The 17,963-nt window shown below is 38.1% G+C and overlaps 1 protein-coding gene across 7 annotated transcripts in view; it reads left to right on the forward strand.

The window, feature by feature from the left end:
• Nucleotides 1-17,963, forward strand: part of CDH11 (cadherin 11) — a 271,884-nt gene that overhangs the window by 225,830 nt on the left and 28,091 nt on the right. For 4 of the 7 annotated variants that reach the window (XM_046899483.1, XM_046899477.1, XM_046899479.1 and 1 more), the window contains one exon: nucleotides 5,916-6,046. The exons of the other annotated variants lie outside the window; for them this stretch is intronic. The gene's annotated coding sequence lies outside the window, so the exon portion shown is untranslated. The remainder of the gene's footprint in view (nucleotides 1-5,915; nucleotides 6,047-17,963) is intronic. 7 annotated transcript variants of the gene reach the window in all.

A 17,963-nucleotide genomic window follows, 5' to 3' on the forward strand; every position in this document is an offset into this window, starting at 1 on the left:
ACATATGTTTGTCTCTTATGAGAACATATAAGTATTTCGCTTTTTAGTTTGCCAATTTTCAGCCATCATTCACAACCTTCCCATCTCATAGGATTCAGGACTCAAGGCTGCTTTTCAGGCTGTGTCTGTGGGCAGTTGGGCTTGTGGTTCCCTGCATGTGGCACTGTGACCTGCTGGATGTCAGCCAGCACCTCAGCAGTGTAGGGAAGGGAACACCAAGGGCAAATGTTTTGGTAGAGAGTAGAATGTAAAGTCAGAATAGTTGATGAGAAAGAGAAAGAGACTGCTTACCTGCTTTGAACTGAACCGTGTTTTCATGGGACCTTCTCTGCAGCTCTTGGGTTTTGTCCTTTGCTTGCAAGTCCTGCATTACTGCAGGGCATCCTTCTTGGATGACAAGGTCCTTCTATCCTTCTGGATGGAGGGAGAGCTTGGGGCAACTGTTTAGTTTGTGTATAAAGAATATGTTTTCAAGCCTCGTTTTATGACAGACCTCTTATTCAAATCATAGGTTGAATACTTAGGTCCTCTGGACTCAATTCTGTGCTGTAAAATACAAATATTAACACTTTCCTACCTCAGAACTAGACCTCTGAAGTGTTCAAATATTGTGGTGATGGAAGTTAGTAAGAGAGGCAATATATGCTTTCCCATCCTCAGCATGGGATCTGATCTCTCAGGATGAATGCACACAGCTGCACGAACACCCCCAGTCCCTGAAATGCAGTTAGTCATCAAAGTCATTGGCACTCACCTGCCAGCAGAACCTGTAACTGCCTGCATATGTATTTATAAGACACTGTGTGAGATTGTCTTTTTATTCTTCCTCATGCAATGCTTGCCCTTTGTTTTATTCTCTGACCCTTATATTTGTCCGTCTTTCAGCAGAACATGGTAAGCCCTTGGAGCATTCATGTCCACACAGAAGCACTTGGTTGTGCTGCAAATATCAGCTATTAACATTGATGAAGTGACAGCTTTAATTATCTAATGCAGCTTTGAAGCTGGTGCTGCTTTCAGTGGTGGAGTTGGACCAGATGACCTCCAGAGTCCCTTCCCACCTGAAGTACTCTAGGATGCGATATTGGTTGCGGCATGCGGGGATTCACATTACTGAGCTTAGCAGCCTGAAGTAAATGGAAGAAGATAGATTCTCTGGAAAGGTGGTTCAGAGCATAAGCCTATCTAGATGCTAAAATAATAGCTTACAGGAGCAATTTATACATAGCCAAGGACGCTACCCTCCTAGTCAAGGTACCCATATATATATATATTCTTTAACAGGGTTAAAAGCTGTCACTAAGAGACTTAAACAGAGGCTGCTGGCTATATCAAAATGAAGCGTGGTTGTGTGGCATGTAGGAGAAAGTACAGTGAAACTGGAAACAGGTTTTTGTTTAAAAATTAAATGAAAGGACTCATTTCTGAATTGTGAATTGACCAGTGATCAGAATAACTTAATGTAAATTAAGATATTGAGTGTTCTAGGGGAGGCGAGACTTGGTGTTGCATAGCTTAGAACAGCAAGGATTAAAAAAAGGCATATGAGAAGTTGGGTTGAAGTTTGCTGTTAAATCAGAACTTAACTGTTCTAAAGATATAGGCATAATTATTCACCGAGGAGAGAGGGTGAGGAAAAAATGGCAAAGCTCTGCACCCAAACAGAGCTCCTCAGCTGGCACGTGGGAGGTCTGAATTCAGGCCTCCTTCCTCTGATTTTTGTACAGATTACTACATTTTTCGTAGGTGAAATGCTTTATAGTGCTTTTGTTCACTTCTAGAAATGGCTCAAAGGTTAAGTGCTGTGTGCTGGGGTCACACTGCAAATTCATGGGACGACCATGGGAAGGCTCGCATCTTCCTAAATCTTGTGTTTTGTCATCTTGTGGTTGTAAGCTTAAATCTATGTCATTTTTGTCTTCAGTGATGTTAAAACCTTTGTCGTATTTTAACAGTACTGATGATTTTATGGTGGACATTCTGAATATTTCATTTTTCCTACTTGAATATCTGTTTAATGTGCAGGTTAGAAGTAGCTGTATGTTTTTAGGCAAGTAATTATTAGACACAGTAAAACAACAAGCAAGCTCACCTAAAAAAAGCCCTCTTCAGCCACTCTGCCCATTTCCTGGCCTGGGCAAATCATTATTTCCATATTGGTTTCATATAAATAATTTATGATCAATATTTCAGCCAGGAAGTTTCAGCTGCTCTGCGTTCCGAGTCAGCCGTTCAGATTACTGTAGCACTTTGGCTATGGTCAGTACTGAATGGATGAACAATCAATGCTTTAGACTGATAGGGTTTTTTTTTTCCTAATAACCACGCGTGGTGGAAAACGTTTTTCCATCAGCACTTTCCCAGTGAATTGCAATCAAATAAGTTTATGCGAATGTCTGCTGCGGTGGAATTCTGAATATGTCAGAAATGCTTTTTTAAGTTGCGAATGTGCTTCCCTGGAATGTTTTATTGTCTCTCATTCACTTTTATGAGAGCTGCCAGAATTTTCATTGAACTTGCTGGAAAAAAAAAGGCTGCAGTAATGTGGCCACAATTTCGTTTCAGAAACGGTTCCCTTTGTCTCCCTCAGTAACAAGCACCAAAACAGCTGTGGTTATAAACCCACCGTTTTCATCTTTTCCTGCTTGTAAGTATTCTGTCTCCATTTCAGCGAGCTCCCAGATATGTCCCCACGTTTATTTCTGTAATTGCTCATCTGGAAGTACTTAGCTTTTAAAAGCACGCTGGACAGGGTTTTGCCTCAACCTGATCTAAAACTTTCCCGTGTTAGTGAGCATTGAGCGCCCCAGCCACTTCTACAGTGACTGATGTGTGCTCGGTGCAATTCCCTGCCATCAGGAAAAGGGAACACGAGGAGAGGACTGGTTGGGGTTGTTTAGGGTTTCCTTGATTTAAATCTCATATTTTGCATGCTTCTTGATTGTATTAGTTCATTCATTTTGCCAAACAGACCACAAAGCTGTGAATATTTATTTAGTTCTGTTCCTAATAGTTTTTCTAATAGGGAATTATTTTGGTACAATGAAAGACATTTGTAAATGAAGCAGATAAGCCCTTTGGCAGACAAGGAGTGTTTTGTTCAACACAAGAATTCTATTGTCCACTGCTTTAGTTGTCAAGTGCCTGGGGAGCCCAGGATTTATGATGATGTTACAATGGCCCTTTCAGTGCAAAGTCTAAGAAGCTGTGAGATTCCGTTCCTCTGCTTTTCAGACTCTCAAATCTTTTTATCATGCAAGGACAATGCAGGATTCAGCTGCCTCTTAGGCCACAGGACTGCCCATTTAACATCACCCATTGTGAAATAATTACCATAGGGACAATGGGTTTGGGTTGTTTTTTTCCCTCCCTCACCAGTAACATTTCAGAAATTGTTCGAGTTGTCACTTTGTATAAAACGACACTGAAGACATGGCTTATTTTACCCCCCAAAATCTTGTTAGAAGATTCGATTTAAAATGCCACCGTGTCAAATCTATTTGGAGCATTAGAACTGTTTAATGGCCGTGTTTCTGAGGTTTTATGTTAATAATTATAACGAGACATTGAAACGGTCTTCTGCAAATGCAGCAGTTGTTTTGGCTTTTCTCCCTTTTTTAAAGGTTATGGAGTCTGCATTACTGAGGTCGTGTTCAAATATAGTAGGAAATAAGAGAAATAATATACAGAAAAGGGGGTGACATCCGATGCCTTTGTATTAAAATTAATAAACTGAACTATTTCTTGTGCTATATTAACGATGGAAATCATTCGGCAGTCTTAAATCCCACCTCTCTTGAAAACTGATATCTGCAGGAGTTTCTCTCTCCTTGCTTGATGTTAGCATGGAGATTTATTTGCTTCAAATAATGATTAGTACTACAAAAAATATTGATTTGTAACCTCTGATGTCTGTTTAAATGCAACATAACTTGAAGATGGAGCCTTTATTTGACAGTTCAGTTATTACATATGTAGGCACTTCACTGTCTCACACTCAGGTATGCATACAGGAAAAAGCTTAATAATGCAGCAGGTCAGACTGAAGAGTACTCATCTCTATTACCAACTACATTTGCTGCTTTTAAAAGCAAAAGCAGATCTTGAAAAAACAAAAATTAAGAGCATGGAGATATGTAAAAGGGTATTTTGAGAAATACATATCTAAGCAACTTCAGCTATCGTCAGCAAGAGGAAGCCTTGAACTGCAAAGTCATTTGCAAAGATGTCATTTGTAAAGATAAGGAGCAAATGATTAAAATAAGAAAGTTTATTCAGTCGTATTCTTTCGCACAGATGAATTGTGAATCGGTTCAAAAGGTCCTTCGTGGAAAAAAAAGATGAATTTGGCTCCAGAATTAACATATTTAAAATGCCATATGCACTTCATTGGGAATTGCATAAATGTTATGTGTGTTGAGTATTTTAATAGAGCACGTGCTTTGTATATTGGCAGCTGTCATCACAGAGAACGTTCCTTATTTCTTGGGGTTTATCAGCAAACTTCACTATCTTGGAATGGTTTTGATTGAACATAGATCACAAATTTTTAAGACAGTGGGTGAACATATCTGCAGACACAACTGACAATGGAAGCCATGTGGTTTTATGTCCCCCTTTGGTGGACTACGTGTGAAGTACGTTTAAGTGTAAGATTGCAGTATTTAATATCTAGCATTCAGAAAATGCCTGTTAATTTCTCCTGAATGCTTTTGCTAGCAACTTTGAAATTTACCACCTCTGCTGCTGAACTATTCATCACCAGTAAAGCCTGACTGCTTTAATGGGGGTGAAAGGGAGTGAAAAATTGAGGACTGATACAGGAGAGGCAGCATTAGCAGTTTAATACTGCAAAAAATTACTGACTTGGACGCACATAAACGTATTTTTAAATGGTGAAGACCCAAATTGCAGAGGTTATTTTGCAGTAATTCCTCCTAAAATTTATCACTGATGAAGGCTGAAAGCCCTGGGTAACCTATCCTGACTTCCTTGGCTGAGAATGGATCTTAGTTAAAGGATTAATTTAATACTCATTAGTACTATCAAGGTATCAAGTGAGAATCAGAAATACACTATTTACAGTGGTACATCACAGTAGGTCATTCAGGGTATTTCTCTGGCATCGAGTCACATTAACTGTATTTTTTTTACCTGTGTGGGAACATATTGTTGGAAACATACAGAATGATGACTGTCTGCTCCTCTGAAACTGTGACCATTCTGAACTTCTTTCTTTAAATGCAGAAGATACACTTCGCCTAATAAGTGATATAGCCAGTTTAGTTTTCCTCCTGTGCCTTCAGTGCACAATATCTCAATGCACTGTCCCAGTTAGGAAAGAATGCTGACCACTGAAACTGATCAACTTCTTACAGAGGCACCTCTTAATCCATTTCTTTTTCAAATGTCTTACCCTATTCCCTACTGTAGCGCCAGTTGCACTTCCTAAAATAAATCTCCTCCCTTCTCTCTTATAATGGTAGAAATACTAATTTTCTAATATGCCTTTAGAGCCCTTACAAGTGTTCAAAGCACATCATATTGGCTGTTGCTATCTGCAGCTGTTCCTATTTTTTTTCCCTGCAGCGTGCCTTACGTTGGGTAATGTTCCTCAAACTGATTTTTCCATAGACATCTCTTTTTTTTTTTCTTTTCTTTTTCCCTGGAGATGACAAAAAAGATGTGAAGGCATATTGAGATGGCCTCCAGCATTTTAGTGATGGGAACGTTCTTGCAATAGCCTGTTAAGATAAAAGCTATTTATTAATTCTCATCTTTATGTGTAAAGATTATTGAATTACCATTCTTTAAGCTCTCTTTGGACTGCTGGGGTAGTTTGTAGGTTCGGCTTTAATTTTATTACGGTACTGACAATGCCTTGGATTTCAAATGAAGTTTTTCATTCTTTGCAGCCAGAGCTGAAGCACGGGATAAGTGGCAGCAGAAAGCTTTCATCTGCATTGTCTTCAGCGTATCATTAAGTGGCGTTTCAAATGTGTGGAATATGCTACATAAATTGGCAACATGTTTCCAGTGGGTGAAAGTAAGTAGCACATCCAATTGTGTGATCTTCTGAATAACAAGTCGGATATGCTTATCTCCTCTCTTCTCCAGCCTGCAATGCTCATGCAATACAGGGAGAATTTCTGCTGTGACTAATCGCTTGCTTGTTGTGAGCTGTCAGCTACTGTATCTCGTGCAGTTTCACGGCGTTTATCCATTGGTCTTGAGCTCAGGACAGCTGATGTTGTAGGACATGGTGTGTCCTGCCGTGCCTTTAAGGCATGACTTGAAAACGTGCATTTTTTGAATCACACTTATTTAATTTCTTGTTTGGAACAGCAGAGAGCCTCTTGAAAACTCAACGCAATGTAGCAATGAAGAACAGAAATGCAGTATGTTTTCTAATACATAGGTTTAATTTCATCAGTGAAGGAGATTCATGCTTTTCTCTTCTCTGGGCCTCAGTGAGTGAGTGATTAGTTCCATACTTGGTTTATTTCTCCAATATTTTGTGCTGTACCTCTCAGCTTAATAGAACTGTTCAAACGTGGGTTATAAGAATTTGGTGGTGACTTAGGCTTCAGAGAAGGCAGCTGCAGAAAGAGTGGAGATGAGGCAGTACTGGAAACCCCGAACCTTAAAGTAGTGATATTTGCTGCCCTTAATGCCTTAATTTTTCCATACCCTCTTTGACTTTCAGTTTTGCTATTGCTGAAGCCTCTTCAGATGTGAGAACTGTCCACCTACAGAAATATCCGTGCTTTTTTAAAATGAACAGAGGAATGGAGTAAATGTGATAGGTTACAAATACATAAATGCTACCATTTTTACAGTCAAAAGCATAATCCCATCTGAATTGTGTTGGATAAAGATTACAAAGGCAGGATATGAAAGCGCTTTGTCTAGCTGACTCATTCACAGCTTTTACGTTCAGTGCACTCAAGTTCTGCTTGACAGAAGCTTCATTTCAGTAGAAATGTCCTTGAATGGTGATTATTTCATTTCTGGCAGTCGAATCCGCTGTGTAGTTCATCATCCTTGTAAGCAGCTATATAGGATATGTGTTACTGGTCTCCGCCAACTTGTTAAGGTATCAGGATGTATTTGACAGTGATACATACAACATTCAACTTACTTTAGTTGGGAAATGTGTGAGCTCCTTTGCTTCTTCATTAGGATGTGAGATTGATGTCCCGTCATTCACTGAGCACAAGGCCCAACATTTGCAAGCAGTGGTCTGTTCATTTTCAGATGCAGTTATTCAATTGAATGAAATTAAAGATGATTTGGTTGGACCAAAGACTTTCAAACTAGGCTTCAAGTTTATACGTGAGCATCAAAAAGACACAGTAAACATATCTTAAATTGGTTGTGCTTTCAGTTTCACTGAGTCTCCCCTCTGTTCACAGCTATGTGTGTTTCCTCATTCCTGTTTCTTCAGTTCATGCCTTCTATCATTTTCTTATAATTTGGTTCAGGCCTTGTTCTACTCTTCTTTATCTTGACTTCAGCGCTACACTTCCAAGCAGATTTAATGAATAAAATGACTGTGAAGAAGAAACTTAAAGGAAAACCCTCCCTTCGTTAGTGTATGAAATAACTGAATTTAACCAACTGAGTCTGTAGTTGAGGTTGTGGAGTTTTTTTTCTCTGCCTTACCTGACAAAATGTTGTGTCTATTTGTCTACTTTCGTAGACTTTTTTACATTTCAGAGTTCAAGCAAATCATTTCTGAAAGCAAGCTTCCTGCAGAGTGACTGTAGGATGTTCCCTCTGGTTGGAGTGTGAAGTGACTCCTTACAAAAGAGGAGGAACAAGCAGCTTTTGTTGATTATCATGTAAACCTGGGCATCCATATGCTTCTTAAATTCTCTCCTCTTCCTTTGAAGAATCTTTCTTTCTTAAATTGTTTCCAGCTGTGCCTGTTCAGGAATGGAAATTTCCTGTTACAGTATCCAGATAATCAAACGGTTTACAAGCTAAATATTCATGTTTAACTATTGTTAATGGAACAAAGAATGACAGTGCAGAGGAAAAGGCATTTCTGAGCTCCTCTGGAGCTGTGACATGGACTTGGCTGCCCAGTCATGCAAAAGATGCCCAGCAGTTCCCTTAAGTGGGAATATCCTGACTAGAGATTTCCCTCCTGTGCTGCATGGGATGTGCATACTGAAGTTCTAAAGAGACTGAGAGTAGGCATGACTGATAAGCTTCTTCTCAATTATATTTCTCTGATAAGAATTGTGTCTGAATGGCCAATCCGTGGGATCAATCCATTATACTCTCAAGAAGGAATACTGCCAAAAGTAAAAACCTTTTGTATAGGATGAAAAACTGAGGTTCACTTGCTGGATTTAGAAATTCAGTGTTGTACTGTTTTTAAATTGCTGTTTTTCAGATAAAACATCCTTCTTCTTATTAGTTTTTAACTCTCTCATAGTAAACCTAGACTGTAATAGGAAAAACACGGTGTTTCTGGTGTACAAGGTTGATCTTGGAAGAAAATTGCACTCTTGCTTTGTTTCTGCATAAATGCCATGTGGAAATTAGAATAATTTTCAGTTGTGTAGAATTGCCCTGTCTTATTACAGTGCGAGCATGTTTAATGAGTTCTCCATACCAGAATATGTTACATCTCCAACTGCCTGCTTTAACTTGCATCACATCTCACTTACTTTCTATACAAGTAGCCATTTCTGTAAGTTTTAAGACCTCAATTTTTGAAATCTGAACCCACAAAACTACAACACAGAACAAAAACTTGGGGTATCTGCAGGATTCACACTGCATGTGTTTTAGGTATTACAAGTCTGAACTAAATAGGCTCATATATGAGTGCAGAATCTTTGCTTTTAGTGGGATGACACTCCAAAGTAGATCAAATCCAAAGGTTTTTCTTAAAGTATGGCCTGAGAGTCAAATGTCAAGAGCAATTTGTTTGTGTCAGTCTCACTGCTCACATTTGGTGTAATGAGCTGGACTCTGAATTTGTTACCTCTGCTTTGTTGATGCTCTCGAAGACTTGCTAGAGCTTATTTCCAAGCACCTTAGGAAATATTGTTAGAACGGTGTAAGATGTAAATCCTGGTCACACAGATACCAGAGGAATCATTATTTTGCTACAAATCACCATGCCTTCTAAAAGAACTGAAACTCAGGTTGTGTTGACAAAAAAATTGTTTCTGTTCAAATGCTGAAAATAATGTGCTGTCAAACACTCATCTCTGCCTTTTCCCAGCCTTCTGGGAAATCCTAGCCTTGTTTGGGCTACAGTGTGCTCTGCCCTGTGCACTGGAGCACTTTTGCTGGGCTGTGTTTCAGGAAACCGAAGGCTCCCATGAGGCAAGAGATTTTTTTCTAAGTAAAGGAGTGACTGCACTACACAAATTGCAGACTGGCCGTAGGAGAAGAAAAAGGAAGGAAGGGCTCAGACCTTGGCTATAAAACTCACCAAAAGTCCAAGACCCCGTGAGTCAAAACAACTGGAAGTGTTCTGGTATTAGTTGTGCAATATGTGTTCCAATAAAATTAATTTCTGTCAAAATTCCAGCAGTTATTTTAAAGGTGGGAAGTGTGAACCCACAACAACTAACTCAACATTTCTCAGGAAAAATATTGACAGAAATCTTCAATTCGCTGTTCTAATGAACTCATTGCATGTTTACTGAGAAAACTGATGTCAGCTTTAACTATAAATGCTCTTTACAGTTCCTCTCTTACGGCTTTCCTAAGAGTAATAACAGTAGAAAGAATATAGAGGACTAGAAAATTTAAACAAAAGGAAAAACTAAATTACGTCTTGCACACATTTTATATATAGAAAGACTACTGTGTACTTAGCCATTCAAAGATTCATACGCTACAAAAGCTGTCTTCAGTTTTACTTAGGAGCTTAGAATCTGCTGTCTCAAACATGGATATATTCTTAATGCCATAAACCAAGATGAAATTCGGCGAATGTAGTTATTTTGGACTGGTTAACCAAACCAATGGCTGCAGTGTTACAGTTGAAGAAAAACTTCTTAAGATGGCTTCAGAATCTCTCAGGAGTACTTGCTAATACAGCCACGCAAACATATGCGATTTATGTGGCTTTACTAATTTGAATAAACACTAATAAAGTCACACAAGTTGCAGTTGGTAAAATCTAATGTAATGCCATAGGATTTTCCCACTTTATTCCTGACAACCTGCACTTGCAACCATTCAGTTACTTTATTTTAAAATGGCTTTTCAATTATATTCTAGTGCTGTAGGGGAAAGCCTTTTGACAAAGGTATGACATAAACCATTTATATTGCAGTTCCATCATAGTTCCCATAGCTAAACTAGACTGGACAGTTCATTAAAAAGAAAAATTAATAGTACAAGGTTGCAGGGAAACAATAACAGATTATGACTGGCCTGTGGCAGCCTACTGAATTCATGCAGTGGAATAAAAATGATTCCCCTGTCTCATAAATGAAGGCTTGTTCCAAGGTTTTAGGCTAAGTCTATACTTCTATTCCTTCTCAGCAAAAACAAAAACAAAACAAAACAAAAAAACAAAACAATGTAGTTTCTTGTCTGTAAAAGCAATACTTTGTAATTCCTGCTGAATATTAACATGCACTCTTTTGACATAGAAAGTACATATTTCATTGTTCTTTGAGTGCATAATAATGTACACAATATGAAAGAGACTGCGCTAGAACACAGCAAAGAAAAAACACAACTCAGAGCTGGGCAGAGGCATGGAGGGCAAAATGAGGGCAGAAACATGACTGTCCCATCCTTTCTTGTCTAAGGCAGTAAGTGCTCCATACCAGTCTGAAACTGCTATCTTCCTGCATGGTAAAACCCTCAGATTTGTAATTCATTGGCATTTCTTTTAGGTCCATTGCAGCCGCCTGTGTACCATCATTTGTGATTTATCTCTTCCTTAAGGTTGTTCTTCAAGGTATAAGCAAGTCTTAATGGGTTCCTTCTAGAAGTTGCTGCATATTTTTGTAGTTTCGTGGCTGGATTTTCTGTATAATTCTGGTATGCATGGCAAGTACACAGGCTTGTATTTTATCATTGAAATATGAGTTTTATTATAGCAATGCTATAAATTCCTGTCTTAGAAGATATTTCAAACAATATAGGCTCTGGGATACATTAACTATTACTTCTGGCTAGTAGCCACAACCTTCTAATGAATTCAACAGGAAAGGATAGAGGCCAAAAAATGAGAAATCTGACTCAATATAACATTTGCCATCAAATTCAGGACTGACCCTCCAGGGTATCATCCAGTTCTGTTTATGAACACAGTCTCCTTTTTCAAACAGCTTAAAATACTGAAAAGTGATGGTTCTGGGATCTGATCTCATTGTGCTTTTACAAGCTTATACTTGCTATTGTAAGGGAAACTTGGATATTTTGCCTCCCATCTTCCCTTCCCTCCTCTCAGAGTAGAAAAACAGATTATGTAACCTCAAATGTCTGGTCGCTGGTCATAGGCCTCCTGGCTATCTTGGCTAAGTTTCATGCTATAAGCTATATTTTACGATCTAAGGCTGCAATGAAGCAAAAATAGCCAGCCAACCAAAAGACTCCCTAGAAATCCCGAGCTGTTTTCATACTTTCACTGCAGGCAATATGCATGAGCAGCAGTATGTTGGAGAGCAGACTATTGCTCTTGGTTTTTAAAGGGAATGCGTTTGCATGAACACATAATGCTCATTAGTGAGCTGTTCATCTCAAGATTGGGTACTAACTGCAAATTTCATTACATTTCTGTTTACATGTCCAAAGGTACTGCTTTTGTCTGCTTTCCCTCTCTGCCCTGCATAAGGCACAGGAGAGAGCAGCCCCATCACAGGGAACAGTTTTTCAGTGAATCACAATGACTCACTCCAAGGCAAGTTCAACAAAGACTGTGTTGTGCTGCTTCAGAGTGAATGAAGCCAGTGCCCAAGTGGCTACTGCTACTCCACAGCTTGCAGGATAAACAATATCATACAATAGTTGTGTTTTCAAGGAACCTTGCATAAAATGGAATTAGCTTTTTTTCTCCTTGTAGACCTACAGCAATGTGATTTGCTTAAAAAGTGCTTTTGCTTAGCAAATATGAAGATAAATTAAGTATTTAAGCGGGAAGACTTCTCAGCAAGGAATAGAACGATAATGGCTATTTGAAAAAGAGCCAAAACCAGCTCTCCTGAACGGAGGTTGGTGTGCTGCTGGGCCAGGCATTGTTGGGTTAAACTTCTGCTTCCCACATCCTGATAATTCCTTTCAGCACAGGCTCAATTTTCTTTAGTTCACTTCTTTAGTCCTTTGTGCAGGTGAAACACACTGCCTGTGAGCTGTTAGTTCTGTGCTGTGCCCAGGTTATGGACTAGTCGCTTCATTTCTCCATCAGTTTATTATGCTGCTGCATGTGCAGTCCATCTAGGCAAAAGGAACAAATCTTACATGCAAAGCCAAGAACATCTCACCTTTCTCTTTCTTCATGGCTCTGTGCTTCCACTATTAAATAGGCATTTAGAAAATATTCATATTACCAATTTTATTTTTGCATAGTCGTGCATGTTATAGTTAGGTTTAGCTATAGCTGTGTTTACAAATAATGCAGCGTGATACACCTACCTGCATATGATCTTCATAATGAGTCCTGCCTGCTTCTAATATATATTTATCATTCGTTGGGTCTGTATCTGAGCTCACCTACCGAAGCTTAACCTAAAAGGGATCCACAGAAATTGCACAAATAGCTTTAAAAAAATCACAGTACGTTTTTTAAGGCAGTGTTTACTCTGACAGACACTGCATTTGAACAAGGAATATGACTGTCTGTTCAGAGAGATCCCAGTTCTTGGATGAATCCCCAGATCCCAGTTCTCCAGCTGGTGCCTGTCTGGTGCTCTGACCACTGGATTTCCAGGAAGCTGTTCTTGGTTGTAGGTGAAGGACAAATGGTACCAAATCATTCCTTTTCCTTTTTGCTCTCTCTTGTGAGTGTTCATGCTCAAAATATTGTTTTTGTTCTTCAAAGTGGCAAGAAAATACAGGGTTAGCGTAGTAGAAAAACAGTACATCACTGTCCCTGGGTGTGATATTGTAAAGTAGAAAAAGATACCAAAGAAATTCAAATACTGATCCATGTGGGTTTGTCTTATTCAACTTTACAATGTTTACTGTAGAGATTTGAAGGAAAAAGAAGACAAGGAAATTCATTGTTATTCACTAAGGAAAGCAATACCCCTGAAGTTTCACATATGCTTTTATAGGAAGAGCTCCAGATTTTCTGTAATGTCAGCAAAACCAGCAAGTGCTGTATTCAAATTCTCTGGAGTCTGAGGTACCAGGCTAGACCAAAGAACAAGGCTGAGGTTTTAGCAGTTGGTTTTAATGATTAAATCAGCGGATGCAGCAGGTTGCTTGGATCGTGTATGTCCAACTTCCACTTTGGAGAATCTTTAGCAAAGTTTAAGAAATTTATTTGGAGAAAAACAGAACCAAAATTCAACTCGTGATACACTCAATGCTCTGTAACTAACAATTTCATCTTGACTTGCTAAGCAAGAGAAGTACACATGAGATCATTGTTTCATATTTGAAAATTCATTGGAACTGTGAAAGGCCCATTTCTCTTTGTTTAATTGGATACACAGAGGTTAGAGGTATTTGAACTTTTGAGTTACAATGCAGAGAACTTTCTTCTTCATGCTCTAAAAAACATGATATATTTCTGCTTGCATGGAGAATGCCATTTTATACCATACACTTATGCATTAGTCTTAGGCTTTCAGTCACCTTCATATTGTCCACCACCTGCTCGCTTCTAAAGACAGTAATTTGGGCTTCTAGTTCACACCATCTCTCTTGGGCTTAACACATATGGTCTCTAAAAGCTTTCTATTGACTCATAACTTCCATTTTCTTTCTCTGTGCGCTCCCAGGACTGTCAGCAATCATTTTAGTTTGTTTCTTACTTCAACTGTCAAGTAGAAATTTCCTTTTAAAAAATGAAAAAGGTCCAGAGTTTGTAAGTATTCCATCATTTTTCCAATAAATGGAGCAAGTACAAATGTATTCAGAAAGATTATGTTTGGTGACAGACACTCTCGTCTCTCTTTACCCTACCAGTTCATTTTCCAGAAAAAACATAAGAACTCCAAGAGCAATTTATTTAATTACCATTATAGGAGACTTCAAAGGAAATTGGTTGGACTGAAATAGTGATATCACCCTGGCAACTTTTTGAAGATAACATTTTTGTACAAAATATGCTGAACATTAGGGTATGCTTAACAGGGGGAAAAAAAAATATTATTCCACCCTTTTGGCTGAAGCCTTCAGACTTTTTTATGTATACATGTATGTCAACTCTTCTTATTGGCCTCTGTTTTTCTTCTATGAATATAAATTCTTTCTCTTTTACCTGCCTAATATTAAAGTCATTCCATCCAAAAATTATGTTGTTTTAAATCCAGCAATTCTAGCAAGTGTCAGGCTGCTTTCCCCTCTCTTTTTCACAAGCTCTTTTATAAGTAACACTTCACTAGTCTCCATTAGAGAGAAAGCTGTGTTATCAATCTGGAATCCAAAGCTTTACCTGACTGGCCACACACACAAATGCTTTCCTACTGTCTTACTACTTCATAAGGACGTTGGTAATCTAAGAATGGTAATCTAAGATGTAGATACACACCACAAATCCTGATTATTGCTCTGTTAAAAGCAAGATTTACCCTCAACATCGTATTACCAAGGCTTGTAATTCACTTCCAGAATATATCTAATCATAGCTGACTCATCGTCTCAGCTATGAATAACACAAATCTAATGAAAAAAGTGTTCATTTTTGCCAGTTTCCCATGACCAGCTTTCTGTGGAAAATCACTTTCTGAAACCAGGCTTTTCATGCAAGATTGTGTCACTTGGCGCATTGAAAATACTAATGGTTCCTCTGATTTATGCTGAGAGCAGATCGTGATGCACAGGGAACCAAAGGGAAAGCTGTACCTAATGCAGGTATTTTTCTGTTTCTATGTGTGTCCTGATTTAAAGTAGAAATATTCTGTGCTGACTGCATACAACAAGGCACCTCAGAAAATACTCATGAAAATGTTTGAATTATAATCTTGTGATTTAATGGATTTAAAATAATTGGCTAAATTTGCAGTTTGGATTCTTTCTGCTTTAGTGTCTCATCTGGTACCTAAGCAGTGATGGTCTCCTTTATTAGAGCTACTGACACTGCATTAGGAATGGATTTGAATATTCTGTTATTGCCTCATGCTGTTGAATCCGAATAGTCTTTGTCTATGTCTTCATGCCTGTCTATGAAAAAAATAATTATTTATTCATTCGTTCATTCAAAATATCTCAAGTGGCTCTTTATAGATGAAATTTGCTCTAAACTGGAACAGTTAAGCAAACGATCAGAGAGAACCTTACATGTGTGCCTGGCTGAAGGATGTGAACCCTTCCCTCCGAGAAAGCTAAGAAAGAGAATTTGATTAGAAATTTAGCTCTCACATTTCTTTCTTTATCAAATGTATTTGAAAATGAAAGAGACTCCAGGTAATTCGCTAACTTGTCAAGTTTTATAAAGATAAGAGTTACAGAGAATCTAATTACTTGAGCCTCTCTAAACGAGAGTCACTCTGCTTGCTAGACATAAGCAAACTGCTGTCTTTTCAAGGTGGTTTACGTGTGCTTCTGAAGTGGTGATCTTTTCTCAGAAGCTTCCCTACTTGAGGGAGGTCACATTGAAGGGTAGCAGAGGGATCAAGTAGTCTAGGAGAATTATATTCAAAGTGGCAAAACATTTCACAAGAAGGAAGCTTTCTGCAGTGAACAAACTGATTAAAGTTTCAGCAGAATAATGTATTCCCCATTCAGACATTTTGCAGAAATAATTATTTCCGTCACAAGCTAGAATACTGTTCTTTGATGGGAAATGATGTTTAGAATATTTTGTTATTCTAGAGAAATAAAATTATATGGGAAACTCAATTCTAAGTTATTTCTATACGTAGGTTTATGTACCACATGTGCTTCTACATGTGTATGGGGTATGCAAAAACTGCAATACCTACTTTGGGTAGCTGGTTTCACCACTTAGCAGGACTTTTACCAGGATAATGAAAACACTTTGGCACTATGAAATGTATTGTAGAGAAAGCTGTTCTGTAGCTTTTGTGTTCCTTAGTGTTGACTTTTGTTATATAAAGACCACGGAACATGCTGTAACAGTCCGGCATTTCAACAGCACTGCTGAAGCTGCCTCAAAATAAAGCTGTAAGTACAACACTACAGATTCAGTTTAGATTTCTGATTGTGTGGGAATTGTTAGCCCTTCAGCAAGAGGTTGTAGAACAGAAGAGAAATTAATCATTTGTTGGAATTTGTTTTGGCTTCATTTGGTTGCTGGATAGGCCTGCCGGTAGTCATTCGTTTTTGCTGGTTTCTTGGTTATCATTCTTCAGTCTTGAGTTTCTGTCTTATTTTTGTTATACACCAAAAAGATTTAGTCACAACACAAGTGTTATTTACAAGTTCTTAGAGAAAAATAAATATTCAGGGTTGGCTTACCGTGTGAGCACAGTATTAGTAGTTGGAAGTAAGTTGCTGTTAGATGTCATTTACTTCTTCCTTGAGGTGTCATTTCTAACGACTTCCATAAATAGGGAACTATACTGAAACCAGACATAGACTACAGCTATACCGGGCATTGAGCGTACAGGAAATTAAGAGAATTCCAATTTTGACTGAGGTGCACAAGAATGTAATTACTATTTAAAATAAACTCTACCGAGAGCTCAGTTATCACGTCAAATGACTCTATCAATCACCACGTTCTTTAATATAGCTACCTTTTTTACACTGGTTGTTTTCCTGTAGAGTTTATGCTTAAAAGCAGACAGTCTCTGTCACATTTATCTTAAGTTGATCTCCCCAGGGCAGCAAGTAAACGTAAAACTCTGTTTACAGCCATTTTTCATTTCCCAAACCTTTTAATATCACTCTCTCAGGCTTATTTCTATGTCATTCACTTCGTAATGTACTAAGTTGTCTTCCTACTTTCTTCTGCTTTGTATGAGGAACACCAAATGGCAATTTCACTGTTCTTGAATGAGTACAAATTAAATCAAGTCTGGTGAAAATACTTTCCTTCCATGATGATTGCAGAGGTAGATACTGAAGGATATATCACATCATCAAGAAGTTATTTTTCTTCCTCTTTCCTGCAAAATGATTTCTGTTTTCAAAGAACCATCATTTTGTGGTTCTTTGTCTGTGGTTTCCTAATAATGAGTGTCAAAGCTGCTATAGAAAAATATGGCTACATTTCAGAAACTATTCTTTTGGAGCAGCTGGGGATTATTGGCTTTAAATATTTTAGTAATCCAATACAGTGCTATAAAACATAATTTAAAATTGCAAAGGATTAAGATTCCTTTGCATAGGATTCTACAGAACTCAGAATAGGATTCTACAAAGCTTACTTAGCATTTTTAAGGTAACTTTTATTGCTAAAGATGAAAATCACCAGTTCTGTTATGATTTTATTAAGAATATCTTAAGAATTCTATATATTTAGAACATGCAAATCTTACTATAGAGGAATTGTGGCTGTTTGCAGATGATATAGAAAATTATATGTAAGACTATCTCTACAAAACTGCAAGCTTGGGTTATAATCCTTTATAAGAAGTCCATCATGCTCCTATGCAAGACAGTGGAATATGAACAGGGCAGGTGCGGGGGTTTCCATTATTCACCAGAGTAACTAGCAGATTATTTTTCCAAAATGCCTTTAAAGATGAAAAATTTCCTTTTTTGGACTACTTTTGCCTCATAAGAACAGTTCTGCTTCATGGTTATTATTTTTAACAAGGGGTGGGTATTTTAAATAGCACCTGCACACCAAACTGGCAGCCGTGACAGAAAATGGCTCAAAATAATAATAAAAAAAAAAA

The sequence above is a fragment of the Gallus gallus genome, chromosome 11 (genome assembly GCF_016699485.2).
Source record: "Gallus gallus isolate bGalGal1 chromosome 11, bGalGal1.mat.broiler.GRCg7b, whole genome shotgun sequence".
Lineage (NCBI taxonomy): Eukaryota > Metazoa > Chordata > Aves > Galliformes > Phasianidae > Gallus > Gallus gallus.